Source organism: Neocloeon triangulifer, unplaced genomic scaffold, assembly GCF_031216515.1.
Source record: "Neocloeon triangulifer isolate White Clay Creek 2 clone unplaced genomic scaffold, ASM3121651v1 ptg000012l, whole genome shotgun sequence".
In the NCBI taxonomy this organism is placed as follows: Eukaryota; Metazoa; Arthropoda; class Insecta; order Ephemeroptera; family Baetidae; genus Neocloeon; species Neocloeon triangulifer.
Window position 1 is genome coordinate 11,697,998 of NW_026775554.1, and position 18,323 is coordinate 11,716,320.

At 38.1% G+C, this 18,323-nt stretch overlaps 1 protein-coding gene across 3 annotated transcripts in view; it reads left to right on the forward strand.

Annotated features, from left to right (window-relative positions):
- LOC132197094 (inactive rhomboid protein 1) overlaps positions 1-18,323 on the forward strand; it is a 69,044-nt gene that overhangs the window by 27,770 nt on the left and 22,951 nt on the right. For all 3 annotated transcript variants that reach the window (XM_059620155.1, XM_059620157.1, XM_059620156.1), the window contains one exon: positions 15,781-16,159. The gene's annotated coding sequence lies outside the window, so the exon portion shown is untranslated. The remainder of the gene's footprint in view (positions 1-15,780; positions 16,160-18,323) is intronic.

An 18,323-nucleotide genomic window follows, 5' to 3' on the forward strand; every position in this document is an offset into this window, starting at 1 on the left:
AAGAATCTACTTCTCTAATTGTCCTCCTGATTTTAAACAAAGTGAAATCATCACTCTATAGCTGTCTGTCTTTTTAATTATTTGGAACATCGCTACGCCAAAAGACGTATATTTTTCCAGTATTATTGGTTTCTCTTGCCATATGTGAAATTAAAACGTTCATTCGCGTGGCAACAAGAGAGCTGGTGCAGCATTATGCTCTCACTGCTTTTACATCAGCACTCATCCGCATTCGGAATAATTTCGCCAGAGTGGATCTTTTGGCTGCGCAATCAGCGGAGGCAAAAGCACCCCGGGCGCGAGTACAATCACCAGGACGAAACAAAACCTCCCTCCTTTTCTCAGTCCCCTTTGCTCTCGCGGGCAAATGTGAAAAAGAATTGAAAGAGAGCTGCGAAAATTTATCTCGGATTAAAGCTCAGGTGTCGATCGAATGGGCAGGCAGGGAGTTTGCGCATGATAATGCAGCGGGGGCGATGATGGAGAATGATAATTACACTTCTTCTCACAGTGTACGGCGCACTGCTCTTCAGCGCTGCTTAAGTGGAGCAGAAAAATTTACACCATCATTATACGCGCGGCCGAGGACAATGCAACACACCAAGGGCCTCTCCCACTCTCTGTCGCCCTTTCCGAACTTTTTGCATGGCGACAGCAACGAGCGGCCGCCCTTCCATGCTTATGCCTACCAATGAAGCCGTAATTATTTAATTGATTTACCACCTGACTTTTTCAAACGTTTAAAGTTAAAAATGATTTATGCGAAGGAAAATTTGCTGAAAAAATATTTCATGCTTTTTTCCAATGATTTTCATCAAAGTGACGAAGTAATTTTTAGCTGGAAAACGTTTTTGCTTTACTCATTAATCTAGATTTCAGTTTGTAGGTTTCAGTTTGTAAGTTTTACCTCAATTTCCAGATTTAAAGTTTATTTTAAAATTGAAATAGTTGTGGGAATGGTTGCATTTTGATGGGAGTGGCAATTCGTTTGAAAAGCCGGCCAGAGCCTTTGAATGTAATTTAGTAGAGCCCTAGCATCGCAAAATTGGTTAATCCATTTGGGAGTTGAGTTTGAGAGATAAAAGCAAACATGTCCCCGGCCATTTTGCGTGTCGATATTTTCATACATAGGAAGTGTTTACACAAGAATATAGAAAAAGTCGTTCCGTGAAAAGTTTGTCTGGAAAGATAATTCAAGTTGATTTGCCATGGAATTCGCAACTTTGACCATATTTCAACAGTTACAGCTTCCTTCCCGCAAGTTTGCAGCACCACCCACGTCATTGTCACGCTCGCTGCTGACAATAACAATTATTATTGCCGTGTTTTCTCGCGACGGAAAAGGGCAATTTGCATAAAACGTTACGATATGAATTGTTCCAGCGCGGCTCTGGGGAAAAAATTAACCTCTCCGGAGCTGCATAAAAGTTAATTCGACGACGAGGGAAGCAGGAAGTCGAGCGCAAACATAATTCTTGTCGTGCGGTCTCGCAACACACGCCTGCGAACTGACGATGTTATGCAACCCGCTGAACACGTCCCCGTGCTGGTGGTGCCCTCGGTTGCATAATCAGCCCATCAAGGCGAGCAAAATTCACATTTTCATACGCGACTGCCTTACCGCGCCGACTTGCAAGTTTAATTATGTACGTCTCTCGCAAGTGAGAGCTTTCAAAAGCTGCACTCGCCAACGCCGGATATTTGAATCCGACTGAACTGCCGCGAAAGAGAGAGGGGAGAGCGAGCGTGCTAATTGTAAGAACACGTGCAATTATTTCCAGACAACTCTGGCTACAAATAAACTCCAAGTGGTGCAGACGAAGGATAAAGCAGTGCATGATAATTCTAAGTTGTGTCGAAAAGTCTGCGGATATAAATAAGTAAATGAAAAAAAAAATCGGTGGTACGTCCGGTGTGTTCAATAAATTTCTCTTATCTAAAAGAAAAATAAAACATATTTATATGATATATGGTCGCTCCTTTATGACAGGAATTAGTTATGAAATGAGTACAAATATAATTAATTGGTAATCAAGAAAGTTAGAATTTTAAAAACAAAAAGTAGCATTTTGAATTTCAACTTCTGCTCAAAATGATTTTAAACTGCATTTAGGTTATAAATTATAATTTGAAAATTTTGCAGAAAATGTTCAAAACATGCTTTTTAAATTTTTGTAATAAAATCTTAAACCATTTTATAATTTCAGCTAAGTTTTGTTTTCATGGAAAATTTTTGAATTTTATTTCTTACACTTAATTTTTTCAGAAATGTAGCTGATCTTAAAAAAAAAAAATGTATCCTTTTTAGGCTATTTATGATAGAAGGTTTTCAATTTTCTTTTTTTTCTGTTTTTCTTTTTAGAAAAATGAAAAATTATAACTGTAAAAAAATTTGATATTTTAAAAAATTATATAGAATTTCCTGTGCCACCCCAGTTGCAGATTTGCAATTGAACTGATTTTTGAATGCTCAAATTAAAGATCAAAATCAGTGATCGGATACGCATTAATCGGCTTTGTGTGAAACGTGATTGACTAAAAACAAGAAGTGATCTCGTTTGTCTCTCCGGACGTTCGCTGCGTGATCAGCGCCCCCGTTGCTCGGATTACGCAGCACAACCCGAATTAATCTGCCAGCAATCGACAGTGCACATAATCCTAATCGAAATTGATTTCAGCTGTCCACGCGCGTATGCTGCAGCAAAACGTCAGGTCTCGGCCACTTGCTAATTAATGTACGTCCCTGCCCACGGCTATTTACACTGGCCAGAGACGGACTTGCTTGTTTGCGTTAAATTGGCGAGCGCAGTCGGCGTCACTCTGCTCGTGACCATTGTCAACTCCAGTGAATGCAATCTGATTTATCGAGGGCCCCGTGCGAGTCATTGTTTGATCAGTCAATCGGCGCGACGCCGCACTTGTCCTCATTAGAGAGACACAGGCAACATTGTTAATGATTATTTCACTCCGGCCGTGTGGAAGTTTTCGTGGAATTCAAATTTCAAATGGATAAGAGGAAAATAAATCGAAGCAGTGGAATTTATTTTGGAATTCCCAGACGTACACAATTAATTAACTGTCAACGAGTCCTTTTTAGAAAAATCCAGAGTTTGCTGATAGATTAAAAAAAAATGAAACATGCTACTTTCGGAACTACTTTCCTTGTAAATCAATTATTAAGTTAATTTATTTTAAAAGTAAGAAGTTTATTATAGAGATATATCAATTAAATTATACTTTCATATTTTATGTTGCAATAATTTAACTTTCTACTCCTGCTAAATATCAATAAATTCATCTGAAAATTTTCTACCAAATTTTCATCTTTTTTTTAGACAGGCAATGAAAAAAATGAAAGTGCGCAGTGTGTTGGAATTTAAATTTTCTTCCCGCCACTTTGCAGTTTGTCTGGAAAGCGTTTTCGAATGCCAATGCCCACAAAAGGCCTCTCGGCTCAGCGCACAAGGCAAATTTCGCGGTCGTTCTGGCGACATGTCACGTCGCCAATGTCAAAGTTCGTGACAAAGTCGGCGCGATTGTGGCCAAAAATGCGCCCAATTCTTTTGCGGTCGCACAATTGTCAAACGCATCACAGAGCGTGGCGCACTGACGCGGCTGCTCTCCATAGTAATTAGGCGTTTCGCTCCGTCCTGCTGCCTTGCGCATCGCAATGAGCCGAGCAGGCCCATTTGAGGCTCGCAAACTATAGAGAGAGATGGCTTGTCAAAAACACGCAGCAACAGTGCAAAGCTATCTCGGCCAAGTTAATTCCATCAAAGTTAAGAGCTTGTTTCGCCGCGTCTGGCTGTCTCGAGTATAAGAGTAAAAATATTGAACTCTGGCAGATTTGGCCGCGCCGGCAAACTGCCGCTGCGGTGGCAATAGAAACGTGCAGGCTCGTATTACACGACTGGGGTGCAATAAAATGAGTTGTTGATTTTACGGCTTCCACCATGTTACTACGGAGGAGGAGGACGTACGCATACAAAGGGCGGAAAGCGATGTAAAAGTTGAAAGTTGCAAAAGGATCGTGAATGCAAAATTTATCACTCCGGACGGCCTTCCTTTTCCTTTTCCGGGTAGAAATAATGCCTTTCGCGAATTGAAATGCAATTCCACTAACAGCCCGGGTGTTTACTTTCCTCAATTCAAGAGGAGAAAACAAAAATGAAGTGGCAACGCCCAGCAAAAAACTCTGGATAAATGTTTTGCTCAGCTACACGCAGTTTGAGACAGAAATAAAATGCCATCAACAAAATTAGAAACCTGGAAACAAGAGGATAACGTGCGATTTGAAGGAATTTAAGGTACGATATTATTTATCATTTTTATCAGAGACAAATTATAAATAGATTAAATAAAAAAAGAGTAAAAATAAAAAATTTCACAACAACTCATTTTAGCTGCAGATTGTAATTTTTGTGAAGATAATTAATTTAGAAATCCATATATTGTAACAATCATTCTAAATTGTAACTGAAAAGTTTAAACTTGAAATATTAAAAATTAAATTTGAAAATCTATATTTAAATTAAACGGAATAAAAAAAAATGGCGTGGAATCAATATATTTTATTTTGATCCCATATTATTTAAAAAAGAAACCTGAATTGAACGAACTTAAAAATTGGCATGTAAGAAATAATATAATTTGATTAAAAAAAAACACATTCTAATATTGGAAAAAATCTGTCGGTAGTCGCAGAGTCGAGGGAGTAATGAAAAAAGAGCCGAGTTCTGGTGAAGCAGCAGCGACCGAAAAGAGCCTGGCAGGAATATATCTGGTGTGAGCCGGTGGAGGTTAATCGATGAAAACAGCTCTGCGCGATGTGGCTCGGGTTTTGTAGCGGCATTAAAGCTCTGTGTACCGAGAAGTTTACTTTGTGCCACGCCGGTCCGCACGGTGGCATTACGTATGTAGAGAGCAGCAGTGCCGAGAGCACACCAGAGAGAGATATTGCCTGCCTAGGAAACAAACAATCGTCACTGCCGTGAACCCTCTTGAAAGCAGCACTAAAGGCGAGGAGCCGGGAAACAACTTTGAGTCATACAAATAAATTAGACCAAATGACGCAAAGAGATTCTCCTCCGACTTGCACTCGCCCCGCGGCTAATTTCATCTCACTCCGGGGAGCGATGGGGCTTTTCAATTAGGGGTGCAGCGGCCACACCGCTTTTCAACCAACAGGTTCAATTAGACTTGAGCATTCACGGCCAATTTGGCCATCATTGTTCGGAATTCGGACCAACAGAACTTTCCAAATGGCCCGCAGGCTTTGGGCGTTTGCGATTGATTGCGGCCTTTGATCCACTCTCTGATTGATCGAGGGGGCAAAGCAAATTTACAATGGAACCTGGTCCCTGCGCAGAAACAACCAACAATTTTGCTGGTTTCCAAGAACTATACTTTGCAATGAATTGTGATATTAACATTTTCAACGTGGAAAATTTTAATTAAATAAAATATTCTTATATATGGATTTAAACATGAATTAAATTAATGAAAAAAAGTAGGAAATTATAATTATATGAATAAAAATATATACGATTTTTAATTTATAACACCTTAAACTAACCATAACTCTAAAGGAATTTTTTTTCAATTTGCTATTTTTAATATGGCATTTTTTTCCTGTTAATTCGAGTTCATTTCAAAATTTTATCCAAAATGAACACTGTCTTTGAGTGTTAAAAGGCTGTTGTTATTACTACAAGAACTTTTTTTTAAATCAATTGCTTTTTTTTATCAATATAGCTGATTTGAAGAAACTGTTATTTTGACCCAATATTGCTTTTCAAATGTTTAATTTTTTAGGACAATAATTCTATATAAATTGAAAGAAATAATTAGTCAAATTAAATTAAAACGTTTATGATTTTTCGTTTATTGGGGCTTAGAGATTTGATACTTTTTCTTCGTATGTATGGAAAGTGCAAGTTGAGATAATAAATTCCCTTTCACTCTTTATTGTTTGGAGGAAAGCATAAAGCAAACGTTTCAAGGCATGATCAATCCAGCAGTAAAGCAGCCGTGCGGATTTTTCACTGAAACAGCTGGTGGGCCAAGTGTGCTGGCTGGTGAGAGGGTGCATGAAAAGGAATCGGTCGAGCATCACTTGGCCCGAAGTTAGCGTGGCCTCCATACTTCCATACTCCACAAGATACTATCTTTCATCAAGAGCTAGAGAAGGCAGAGAGAAAACCAAAATAATTTTCAAAGCAATCTCTTTGTGCGGCCGGTGGTGAATGCGCCCACGTTCACTTTGATGCCCACACGAGTGCCCGCCAGCCTGATTCATCCATCCCCCGGCTGCTTTTTATCTAAAGGGAATTCCAGGCGAGAGGCGTTTTCTCTTGTCTGCGCCTGTTTGGACGACGGCCGGTCGGAGAAAAAAAAACAAGAGGCAAATAAATGATCGTGCAAAATTTCTGCCAGCCGATGTATAAAACAACGCTCGCTCTCTCGCACACAGCCTGGCGTTATTTTTGAATGTTTTGGCAGCAGATTCATGTCCGACCCCGCAGGCACGGACTGTGGATGAGCAAAAAATCGCCAACCGTGTGCGAACATGCCGAGGGGACAGTATTACAGTTCTACATTAGTTTCCATCGTCTATCTCTGACTGTCCCTTTTTTTAATCATAATTTACATTTTTAATTCTTTCTATAAAAATTATGTTATTTCATGAGTGTGCCAAAATGATTTTAATTAGCAAACTGTAAATAAAACAAATCACTTAAAAATTTCAATATGTTTTCGAATTTTGTCAATTTGGCGTTAAGAGCAAAGATTATTAAATTTATCATTGATTTCTTTAAAATCTTGAAATAAAATGTTTAAAAAATAATTAATGGTACAATTTAAAAATTTTAAAAATTAGATGAAATTGTTCTATTTGAAAATGGTTTAAACCAAATGATAAAATATTTTTTTTTTAAATAATATGGTTTTCAGTTTTTTCTAATAATTTGTTGCCCAGTCCGCCCCTGGGTTTGGTGCGCTTTTGCTTGTCCCTCCTCGTCAGCATGCAATTTTTCCGCCCATCCCATATTCGCTCAATAAAACCCAACTCAGGCTGTCTCTTACTTTAACAAGACCGGCGGCGAGTGCAATAAAAGAGCAGCTTGCTGATCATAATTCTGACAAAATTTTCCGTTTTGAAAAATGCCACACGCGGCTTTTGGCACGACCGCGTCGTAAAACTGTCGGCCATTGTGTGAGCACCGAAACGAATTAAAAGGCGAGTCATTAAATAAAAATTATACATCCGCAAAAGCAGAGAAAAGTTCGTATAGGAAGCAGGACCCTCGCCCTCTCCGACCTAAATAAACAAACTCCCTTCCCGGCGCGCACGTGTTATTCTTTTCATTATCTTATTGGCCAAGTTTCGTTTAATTGCTTTCGGACGAGGGCCGCCGCTTTTCCACCAATGATCCCCGGCCTAATGGGAGCTCTTTGTCCTCATTTCCCAAAATCAGGGCTGCCTGGGGGCGCATAACTTATCACAAAGCATTTTATTTACGGCGCAAACTCCTCTAACTCGCGCAGTCCCCCGAGTTATGACACAACTTTGAACATGAACTTTCATTTCCTCCAGTTTATTTTGTCCGGGCGGAATATATCTTTCTGCAATGTTTAACATGCTCGCCGCGTTTTTGTTGCAAATGCCGCCTCCCATTGTTGGTGAATTAGTGGAGTTTCGCGATAGTTTTGCTGTCATGCTTCGCGATTATTAAAATCGGACGAGACTTGGAGATTGCGATGCGCCCCGGAGGAGAGAAACTGCATTGACGTCAAGGCCGAGTGGAAATTGTTTTAAAGTTTTAATCAGTTGGAGAGTGGCAAAGGAGTTTTTATGTGACGTTGCTAACACTTCCTAAGCAGATCTTTTGTAGAAGTTGAATTTTAAATTATAAAACATTACTTTAAGAAAATTGCACATTTTTTAAGTTTTAAGTGTAACTTATACCGTTGATGCAGTAATTCATATTGTATAAATTACAGCAATATTTTTATAAATAAATAAATAAATGACATATCTTTTGCGTAAAAATTTTGGCATTTGCCCCAGTTAATTTTGCGTCCTGTGTGTGTTTTTTTTAATTGCTTTTTTACCAACATCATAGATTAATTAAATATTTTCATTGTCTAATGCAAAATGTTATGTATAAACATTAAAAGCAAAAGTTGTTAATCACATTTTGTAATTATTAAACATTTGATAATCAACATTGCCTATTAAATATTTCATTAATTCATTTATTGATTAAATCTAAACTATTCAAAGTTTATTTTATTCTTTATTCAAATAAAAATTCAACTTTGTTGATTTTCCATTAAAATATTATTTTTTATCTTTTCTTGTTAAAAAATATTCCTATTGAAAATGTTATAAACACACAAAAATCTTCCTTTATAATCTTTATTTCACACTGCCATTGTCAGTACAATTAGCCGTAAACTTTGATCGCACGCAATTTTAATCCAATTAGTGCACTTGGGAGCAAAAATCGAAAATTGTGCCAAGGAACTTGAAAGTATGTTTAACTAACTACAAGAGGCGTTCCTTAACGAGAGTTCTTCAAAATTTCTGTGTCAGCGAGCGCGGATAATTACGACGTGGGCGGCTCGTCATTTTATGTTTAAAAAAGTGCCGTTCGCTGCTTTATTCGCAATTTGCACCGTCGTAATGACCTTGGCGATAAGCATCGTAATTGGCTCTAACTTTAATTAAAACCGGCGGCGCTGCTCCTGAGGAACCTGGAGCATCAGAATGTGGAGAATCGATCAAGAGGCCGTAACTCCCGCACGGTGCGCGGATTAAATCAAGCGAGACGGCCATAACAATAAATAAAATCTGCTTAACGCGCGCAGTATAATAAAATGTGCGTGTAATCTCATTAAATCAATTACTATCTGGCTGCTTTTGTTCCGCGCTCGGCCCCGGAGTCTAAATGAGTTTCCGTCCGAATCGCGGCAATAAATCATCGCCGACGCTTTTTGCGCCGGCGAAATTATAATTAAACGACGAAATAATGCGAGATGAAATCGCCGGCTTTTTACTGCAAAGTTAGTTAGTTAGTTTGTGCTGCCGGGTGTTGTGTTCATTAAGGCAGAATTCTCGCCCCAGCACAATCTTTCTTTCTTTCTTTGTCTCATTCAAAGAGAGCTGCGAACGAGAGGGCTTAGTTTTTAATAAAATCTGGCAATCTGCCAGGGGAATCAATAAAATTTAAAGCCAAACACAATATCGTCGCCGGGGCTCTCGACTCGAGCCGCTGCTGGAGAATAAGCCAGCTCATTAAGATGTGCTCCTTTGATACATTCGCCGTCGAGTTATGGGCCAGCAAAGGGAGCCAAACCCCATTATTCTTGCGCGCCGGCCCGGCCAGAATTTAAATGCAACATTAACGACACTTTCAGGCGCGTTTTTCACCCGATTCCGACCCGGGTTTAAAATTAACTTTGACATCAGCGCGGCAAAGAGGAGCGCACTCTTTTATTTACAGACATTAGCAAACGAATTTGAACGAGAGAGCGATAAAAGTAAATATTTATCTTTTCCTCCTTGAACTCTTCAAATAAGATTCGAATTTAAAGACCTACGATTATTCCAAGAAATGTAACATAAATTACATGTAATTTTTGTTTATTTGATCAAATGGAAATCATTAAAAAGATCAAAAACTTTTATAGAAATTTCTGGAAACTTTTTTACGGTATTTAAGTAGTTTTATTTGGACAAAAAAAAAATAGTGAGCATTAATATAGAAATTATATGAAAACACTTAAAATAGAAACTTAAATTGATTAATTATTTGACATATTACAAAATTTTGTCCATATTATACATAAGTTTTATTTTTTTTGTTCATTCTTTTGCATCCCGTTGCTAAACCCTTGTATAACAAAACTTTTTTCTTTAGAAATAATTTAAATTAATTTTTTTTTTATGAATTTACAGCGTCTTATTTCTATTAAAACTAGTTCCTAATTAATTAAGTTTGAATAAACTATGTAAGTAAATATCAAACTTATTTCACCTCTTCAACTGCTGAAACAATCAAATGAAATTGTTTGCATTTATCTTGTTTTTTCTTATATATCCCATTTTACTTCTATGGTTCTTATTAACATACCTGAAAAGTTTTTTCGTTCTGCCCTTAAGATATACACACGGAAAACAAATAGGAAAAGCACGCATCCCGAAAACCCACGCACGCCCATCTTCAATAATGCAAGGCCGGGAGAGGAACCAAAATTAAATTTAAACTCTATTTGCCCCCGAGCATCCAGGGAAAGAGAGTAAATAGAGATTTTCCTTCTTTATTCAATATACGAGAGCTGAAAAATGAAGAGAGAGGGAAGAGTTTTAGTTAAAAACGCTCTTTGCTGCTCAACCAAGCAGTCGACCGACCTTAAAAAATGCACAAGTACGCGCGAGGGAAAAGCAAAAGCAGCTTTCGATTTATTTATAAACCAGCAGCGGTAATTTTTTTGCCAGCAACGCGCAGCTAAATGTTTTTCGCGCTTAATTTGCCCTTCAGGCGCGCGCTTATCTGTCGGTGGGGAGCAAAAAATCGGGCAGCTCATAAATAGAGGGCCCGTTTTTGTTTCCATAATCCGACGAATGAGTGGCCTGGCTCCTTCCAGCCGCATTTCACGTTTATTTTATTGTCCACCCGGGTGATAAATAAGAAAAAAAAGACGGGCAAAAACACATTTCTCGCCCGTCGTGTGACATATCGCATAACACGCAGGGCGTTGCTTGTCCCTCGTGCGTGCAGAGTTTTCGTGCACGCAGAAATTCGCTGCGACAAATTGAAATCGAATGGTGCTGCTTTTTCGCTGTGCCAGAAAGGCGAAGAACAAACATGAATAAGTAGCGAAATAAAGTACACGGAGAGAGAAGAAGTCGGCGATGTGTTTTTTCTCTCTCGCACTCACTCTGCGCTCGGCCGGCAACTCACTTCATACGCCCGATCAATACTTTCCGCCGACGAAAATACGGCTTTTTATATATTTATTTGGCCCCACTCAGAAGATATATGAAATTGACTTAGAGTTGTGCTGGCGAGCAGAAAAATAAAGTTTTTACTGGAAAAATTTCTTGCGGAGATTAGAAATTAAGTTATGGGGGACGATTGGCTGTTTTGCGTCGAAGACGGAGGAGCCAGTTTGCTGTGAGATTTGCAACCTTTGCTGAAAGTATCTAAACTTTTGGTAGTATTTTCCCTTCTCAGTAATTTTTTTATATTCATAAATGACATTTAAACTTTACTGCACAGCAATAAATATAAAAGTTTTCAAAGTTTCCTTATTGATGTATCATTAATCATTACAAAATTATTTTGAAGACATATTTGCAAGTGATGCCAAAAAAACTTCTTCACTAAATTCGGAATTCTTAGCATAAAATTTGAGTTCAACAAACATAATTAAATTATTGAAATAAATAAAAATTAAAAATCATAAAATTATATTTGATTTTATTACATAAAATTTCCCTCTTTCCGAAATGTATTTTATTTTGAAAATAACTATTTTTTGCCTTTTACATTTTACCAAATTGACTAAAAATGATTTCAAGAAATTTAAGTTATTTTAAATCTACTTCATTAATTAAAACTGTGAATAAGCAGCAGAAAAATAATAAAGGTTAAATCCAGTTAAATCGACATATTAAAAATATTATTTTATGCTGTTTCAACTTTTTTTAATATATTATTTATAACCAAGAATTACTGAAATTAGGGTTATAAATATTTGAAACTTCCCTTTTTATCAGCTTTGTAAAAAATAAAACTCTCACCCAGTGTTTTCAAGACTTTCTCTCCTTTGTCTGAAAATTTCCTCCCTCTGCCTTTAATGCACTCGCCAATCCCGCGGCGGAAAAGAAACTTCTCTTTTTAGCGCAAATTTCGGTAAATAACTCCGCCGTCTGCTTTTCTGAAAGAATATAAAGGTGAGTTGGCGAGGGACTCGCAGGCATTTTCCTTATTAGCCTTTTCGTCGGCGGCGCCTTCCATCAAACTTTTCGCAGCCTCTCGCAGGGGCCTCTTCTTCTTCTGCTACTGCTGCTGCGTTGTTCCAAATGAAAATTTAATGACATTTAACCTCATCAGCCTTTTTCCGCGCGCGCCCCGCTCGCACAGCATGAAAGCCATTGAGTCCCTGGCGACGCGCAAAGTTAAATTCGCACTCCGATTTCGTCTGCAGCAGCCTCCAGCGCCGCGCCCATTGTTTCAAAACTCCGCCGCCGACTCAACACGCTTTTATCGCCAAAGTATTTGATTTGGAAACGAGGCGTCTACGAAGCGCTGCCATTCTCCTCCCACAAAATTCTCAAATATATCAACTGTGAATTCAATTTTTGAAAGAAAGATAGTTAAAGAGAATGAAAGACATACATTTTTTCAACAGTATAAATAATGTTAGCTATAATGGAAGTGATTAATATTTTACGAAATGTGCTGCGGAAAAATCAAGAATATTAATTACATTGTTTTATGATTATGCAATACATTTTCCTTTTTTTTTTTAAATTTGTGAAGAGCGATGGGTTGAAAATATTTACAAAAAAAAAAATTCTTTAACTTAATTTAGTTATCTATAAAAAAAACTATACTTGATCTATAAAAAAAAATTGTAAACACTTGATTAAAAGGAATTTTTTTCTAGAGCTATAAATGAACAATAATGGAATAAATATATTATTGGGAAATTTTGCAAATATCAAAACAATATATATTTATGTTAGAATAAAAATATCATTTTCAACTTATTTTTACACTTGCTTGCAAAATATCAACGCCAGACGTTGCTTTGATGAAGCACTACCGTGCTAATTATACGTCTGAGTCAGACCGTCCGTAACTCTACCTTGCAGACGATTTTGTTACTTCCAACCCTCCGTCAAAGGCACTCGCAGATTCGGCCCTTATTCAAATACGGACAGTTTGCTCCCTCAAGCTCTCCTCCCCACTCACCCTGTTAATTTGATTCGTCGCCACTAATTGCTTTCATTCATCCGTGCTGATAAATAATGCAGAATCGTGATTAGCGCACCGGTCCATGTACTCGGCCGGCTGTTAAGTCCGTTTCCCTTTCTCTGCACGAGACGGACGAAAGTTAACTCCGATGAAAACCGCACCCGACTGCAGCAGCTTCTGCTCGGATCGGTGGTTTTGGCTTCGCTCAGCACATTCATCTTGCTGGCGAGGGAAATTTCGATTGCCGATCGTGATAAGACCTTTGAAATCTATATAACTCATCCGCTTGAAAGTTTGTTCCCGAGTTTCTCACTCGGCCTTTGGGTAAATTTTCCAACGGACGGAAAAGTTGCGACCCCTGACACTCTTTTTTAATCATCAGACGTTTGGAACGTGATTTTGACGCAGTTAGAGGGATGATCGCTGTTGGAGCGATTTCTGAACTTTTAATGGGCTTTGCATGGTTTGCGGAAGTGCGGAAGGGGGAAAAACCAACGATCACCGTTAATAAACTGTGATCAAAAACGCAAACAATAGATTACAGAAAATTTCAGTGACAATTTTTTTAACCGGCTACTTTTAAGGAGAAAGAATTTAGTTATTATTTTTTATTGTTTTTTTCAGATCGTGTTTTTCAATGAATTTTCAAGCGACTCATTTTATCATTTATTGTTACTGATAAGATTTAAGTTTGCTATAAAGAACAAAAAGTGTTTTAGATAATATAATTTTTACATTGAAATTTTCTTTTGGATCTCTGCAGTCAGCAGGTCTTATTTTTTATATAATTGAAACCATGCAGGAAAAGTCTATCATCAAAAAAAGAACACATATTTTGCTGAAATTTGCAAGGCGGTGCTGGTTCAGTCAGTTGGCAAGCAACCACTCTCTGCACATTTTGTTGTTGCATTTCTGCAGAGCAAAAGACTCTTTCATCTCAACATGGTGCTCGCGGACGTCCTCGCGGACGTCCTCGCGAGGGATTATTAATGAGGGCTTGTGCAACGCCAGCAATATTTCCACGAGTGCGCAAAAACAATAAATATTAGTGTGCTCTCGAATAGCAAAATCAGTCCATATGCCATATTTTGCGGAAAAAAGGCATGAATACAAATGGTCTTATGCAGTCATGCGGCTAAATCAGCCTGACAAGTTGACAGCAACAATTACAAACAAAATGCTTGTCTGTATAATAAAACCATAAAGTGCAATCATTCACCCGGCGCGGAGAGATGGAAATTCCTTTTTATGTGCGACGTGTTTTATGCGCCGACGACGATTTATATTGGTTATTTCGCTCGCAGACTTTGGCATGTGAGTCGTTTCATTTCATGCCAAGCGCACTTTTAAAAGAATGACGAATGTGCTCTTGACAATTCTAGGGAAGAGAGCGAGCTGTAAAATCTAGTTGTGTATAAAAGCGAAAAGTTAATAGAGAACGGCAAAGTTTCCTTACACAACCGAGAGGCATAATTCAAGCTTTTTATCATTTTTTTTTTCATTGCGAAAATTTCTTCAGTTATAAATTAAAAAAGAAAATGCGCTTAAGAAATTGACTAAAATTTTATTTTATATTTATTTCTTATTTTTTGCATTACAATGATCTATCAATATGCGACAAAGAAGATTCCTTTGTAAAAGTCTAATCATTTTTTTTTTTTTCAATTTTAATATGTGTTATCGACTGGAAGGTTAATCGAGAAGAGCGTGAGGGAACAACCAGGATTACAATTGTTTCCTGAATTTTAAAAATTAGTCTTGTAATCCTGCAAAAACTAATCGACAGGCTTAAAATGCATATCAGGACTGCAGAGAGTTCCTGGATTTTATAAGTTTTTCATTTAAGCCAGCAGAAACTAATCGACAGGTTTGAAAGACCTTTAGGATTACACGGATTACACTAAATTCCTGGATTTCATTTGTTACATATACCTGCACAAACTAATCGTCAAATACATCACTCGAAGGGGTTTGCATTGGGGTTTATTGAAATGTTTACTAGTCTTAAATTTAGATCTGTTATATTTTATTCTTATACATAGGGACACAATGAAAATTTAAAGTTTAAGAACAAAAACATAATTATAATAAAACTCTAATTTAATTTAGAATGGAGATTAAATAATATAAAAAGTTATATAATGTGAAAACTTTATTTATTTAATTACAATATATTTATTTTTTCTGTTTTCAAGATTTTGAAATATTACTCTCTTTCCTTGCTTTTATTTTTTATTACAGAAATCATTACAAGAACTTAGTAACACATAATATTGAGAAGGATTATAAAACTTTTAATTATTCTCCATTTCACTTTGTGACCTAAAATTTTTACGAGTTCATTGGCTATGAAGCATAACTTTGATTCATACATTCCAAAATTTACTTCACCTGACAATACAGAATTGGCGTTCAAAATTTTTAAAATACAGAAATCACCTGCTTACTTGATGCTGGTCTCTGATGGTGGCGTCGTGGTTATCAATTAATTCTTGAAGGTCTATGAACACAATTTTTAAAATCTATAGGAATCATTTGATTGCTTGACTAGAAACGTGCTGCAAATTTCACAATCCAGATCTGCTTAGTCAACGTCAATCCGCGGATGTGGCTGTAGCATATATAATAGCATAAAATTGCAGGCCGCACACAGGGCACTGCAATTTGCGAATTACCCTCCCTTTTGACAAGAGCAGCAAATTGAGCCCAAATTCATTAGCGGTGGCCTAATATGATGGCCTTTTGCACGCACCCTACTAAAGTGCTTTTGCCCTTGTTTGTGTTTCAGGCAGGAAATGGTGAGCGAGGTGCAGCAGCGACTTGGCGATCGCGAGTAAACAAGAGAGCCGTAATTAGAGGGGTCCTTTGAGCGGGTGCATCCGCTGATAATGACGGCGGCGCCGCAATTAGTGGCCTGAGCGGAGCGGCGCCCCCTTCTCGCGGCCCCACGACGCGACCCCGCAGCAGCCCCCCAGCATGCTGTAAGGCAGTGCCGGGTGCTGCAGCTCACTCGCCCTGGCCGCAAGTCTCTGAAAGGGTGGCCCTCCACTGGCCGCACTCACAGCCCGGCGCCGCGCAACCCTCGCTCGGCTGGGCTGGCGCGACCTGCCGGGCCACGTCGCCAACCCTTAAAGCACGGCGTTTCCACACAACAGCATACGTCACAGGTCAGTCAAGTTTTTATACCTTTTTTATGTGAGATTAAATTTAATTATAAAGCTTCTGATCAATTTTACAAACTTATTTATCCAATTGAGAGTTAATAATTTACCTACATTTTAAGAGGTTGGTAAAAAAAATTACTGTGTTGGCTTCTGAAAAAGGAAACTATTATTATTGAAGCCTGAAAAAATCACGCTTTTAATTACATATTTCTGTATTTACAATGAAAAAAAATAGTATTTTAGTTGTAGTTTTGATTAAAAACGGCACTTCCCTGATTGGTTTTTTTAATTAAAACTACCCAAAACAAACCTTTATCATGAATAAATTCGTCTACAAAATTATTTTAGTTTTTTTCCATTTCATATTTTAGAAGTTTTTCCTTGCTTTTAACTAATTTTAAATGCAATCTTTTGACCAATTCAATGAAGAAAAGACTCAATCAAAACCAATATTGTATTGACAAGTTTCATGTTTGTCCCGGATAATTTACAGAGTCCCTAAGAACTCCCAGGAATTCCATCAGTCAAAGGGCGTAAATCCGAACCCTCTCTGCCCATTTTTTTTTGCGCGTGCAAACCATAAAAACGCACCATTTGCCAGTGGCGAAGTGCACCACACCCTCGGAGGATCCCATTTACCAATGCAATAGATCCAATTTTCGAGGGCCTCTATATGATGTCCCTGTGGCTGAGATGAATGCCCCTATAACGATTTTCGACGTTAGTGGCCTCCTTCAAAAGGGGTTAGAGTAATTTTTCTCGGCAAACTTTGCCTCTCCCCAGAGATTCCGCGCCACGAACTCTTGACCCGTTTCCAGCTTAGTTCCTAATAAAAAATCGATGGCATTCCTTCGCCAAATTCTTGCTTGCGTTGCCCACGCGAATCGTGGAAAAGAAAAAGGAGTCTAATTCAAACTGACGTACTGGAGTCGTTCACGAATGACTCTATTTTTGTTCCGTTTCACAGCACACATCACTCCAATTGATTTCGCAAGAGACTTTCGACTTTGGTAGGAACAGGTCATGAACTTCTGAAATTTGTTAGATGTAAATACAGCAGGGTTTCTGAGCATGAGCTGCTCGCGAGCAAGATTGAGCAAAATTTTGCTCGCGAGCACCATTGAGCACTCCTTTAGTGAGCATGCTCGCGAGCAGATGCTTGCGAGCACCCCAAAAGGGAGCATGCTCGCGAGCAGATATAGGGGAGCACTCCTGAGGTGAGCAGGAGCAGGAGCAGAAATTAGGGAGCACTTTTTAGAAGTGAGCAGGAGCAGAAGCAATATTAACTAAAAATGCTCGAGATGCTCCTTCTGCTCACATTTGCTTTAAAAATTTTACTACAATAACAGAATTTCATACTAAATCTATACTGTATACTGTGAGATCAACAAAAACCAGTGGAGGACGCTTTAGAATCGCAATGCATTAATCCTATGCTCTGACGCTCCGCCTACACCCCTTTCAGCCCTGAGTTCGACCTGCTGCACCTTATGTGCTCCTGGCAAACCTTCAGTCCTCTAGAGTCTTTTCCGCTGTACATAATTTATAAAGAGCTCAATCTCCTGCTTCATATTTATGTGCTCCTGGCAACAATTCGTCTTTTTAAATAATAATGAAATTATTTTATGGAAACAATTTTATTATTTTAATTATATTAAATTTTTTTATATGGTCTTAATTTGGTATCAAATTGATGTATTTGAATTTTGCTAAATTATTTCGGCGTAATAAATATTCTTTCAGAATAAATTAAAAACCTACATGCCGAATTTTCATATCAAACATGAGCATGACACTGCTTGGGAGCATATCGCAGGAGCAAAAATTGCTCGGAGCAGCATTGAGCACTCCTTCAGTGAGCATGCTCACGAGCATCTGCTCGCGAGCACCCTGAGAGGGAGCATGCTCGCGAGCAGATGTAGGTGAGCACTACTGAGGTGAGCAGGAGCAGGAGCAGAAATTAGGGAGCACTTTAGAAGTGAGCAGGAGCAGGAGCAAATTAATTTGAGCACCTGAAAAATTTTGTGCTCAGAAACCCTGAAATACAGATAATTAACCCTTTTTATGCCAACGATAACCAAACAATTAAAAGCGTTATTTTCACAAAGATAACTAGTTGCGTGTTTAAAAAATTAATAGCTCAATTTTTTTATTATTATTATGTCTT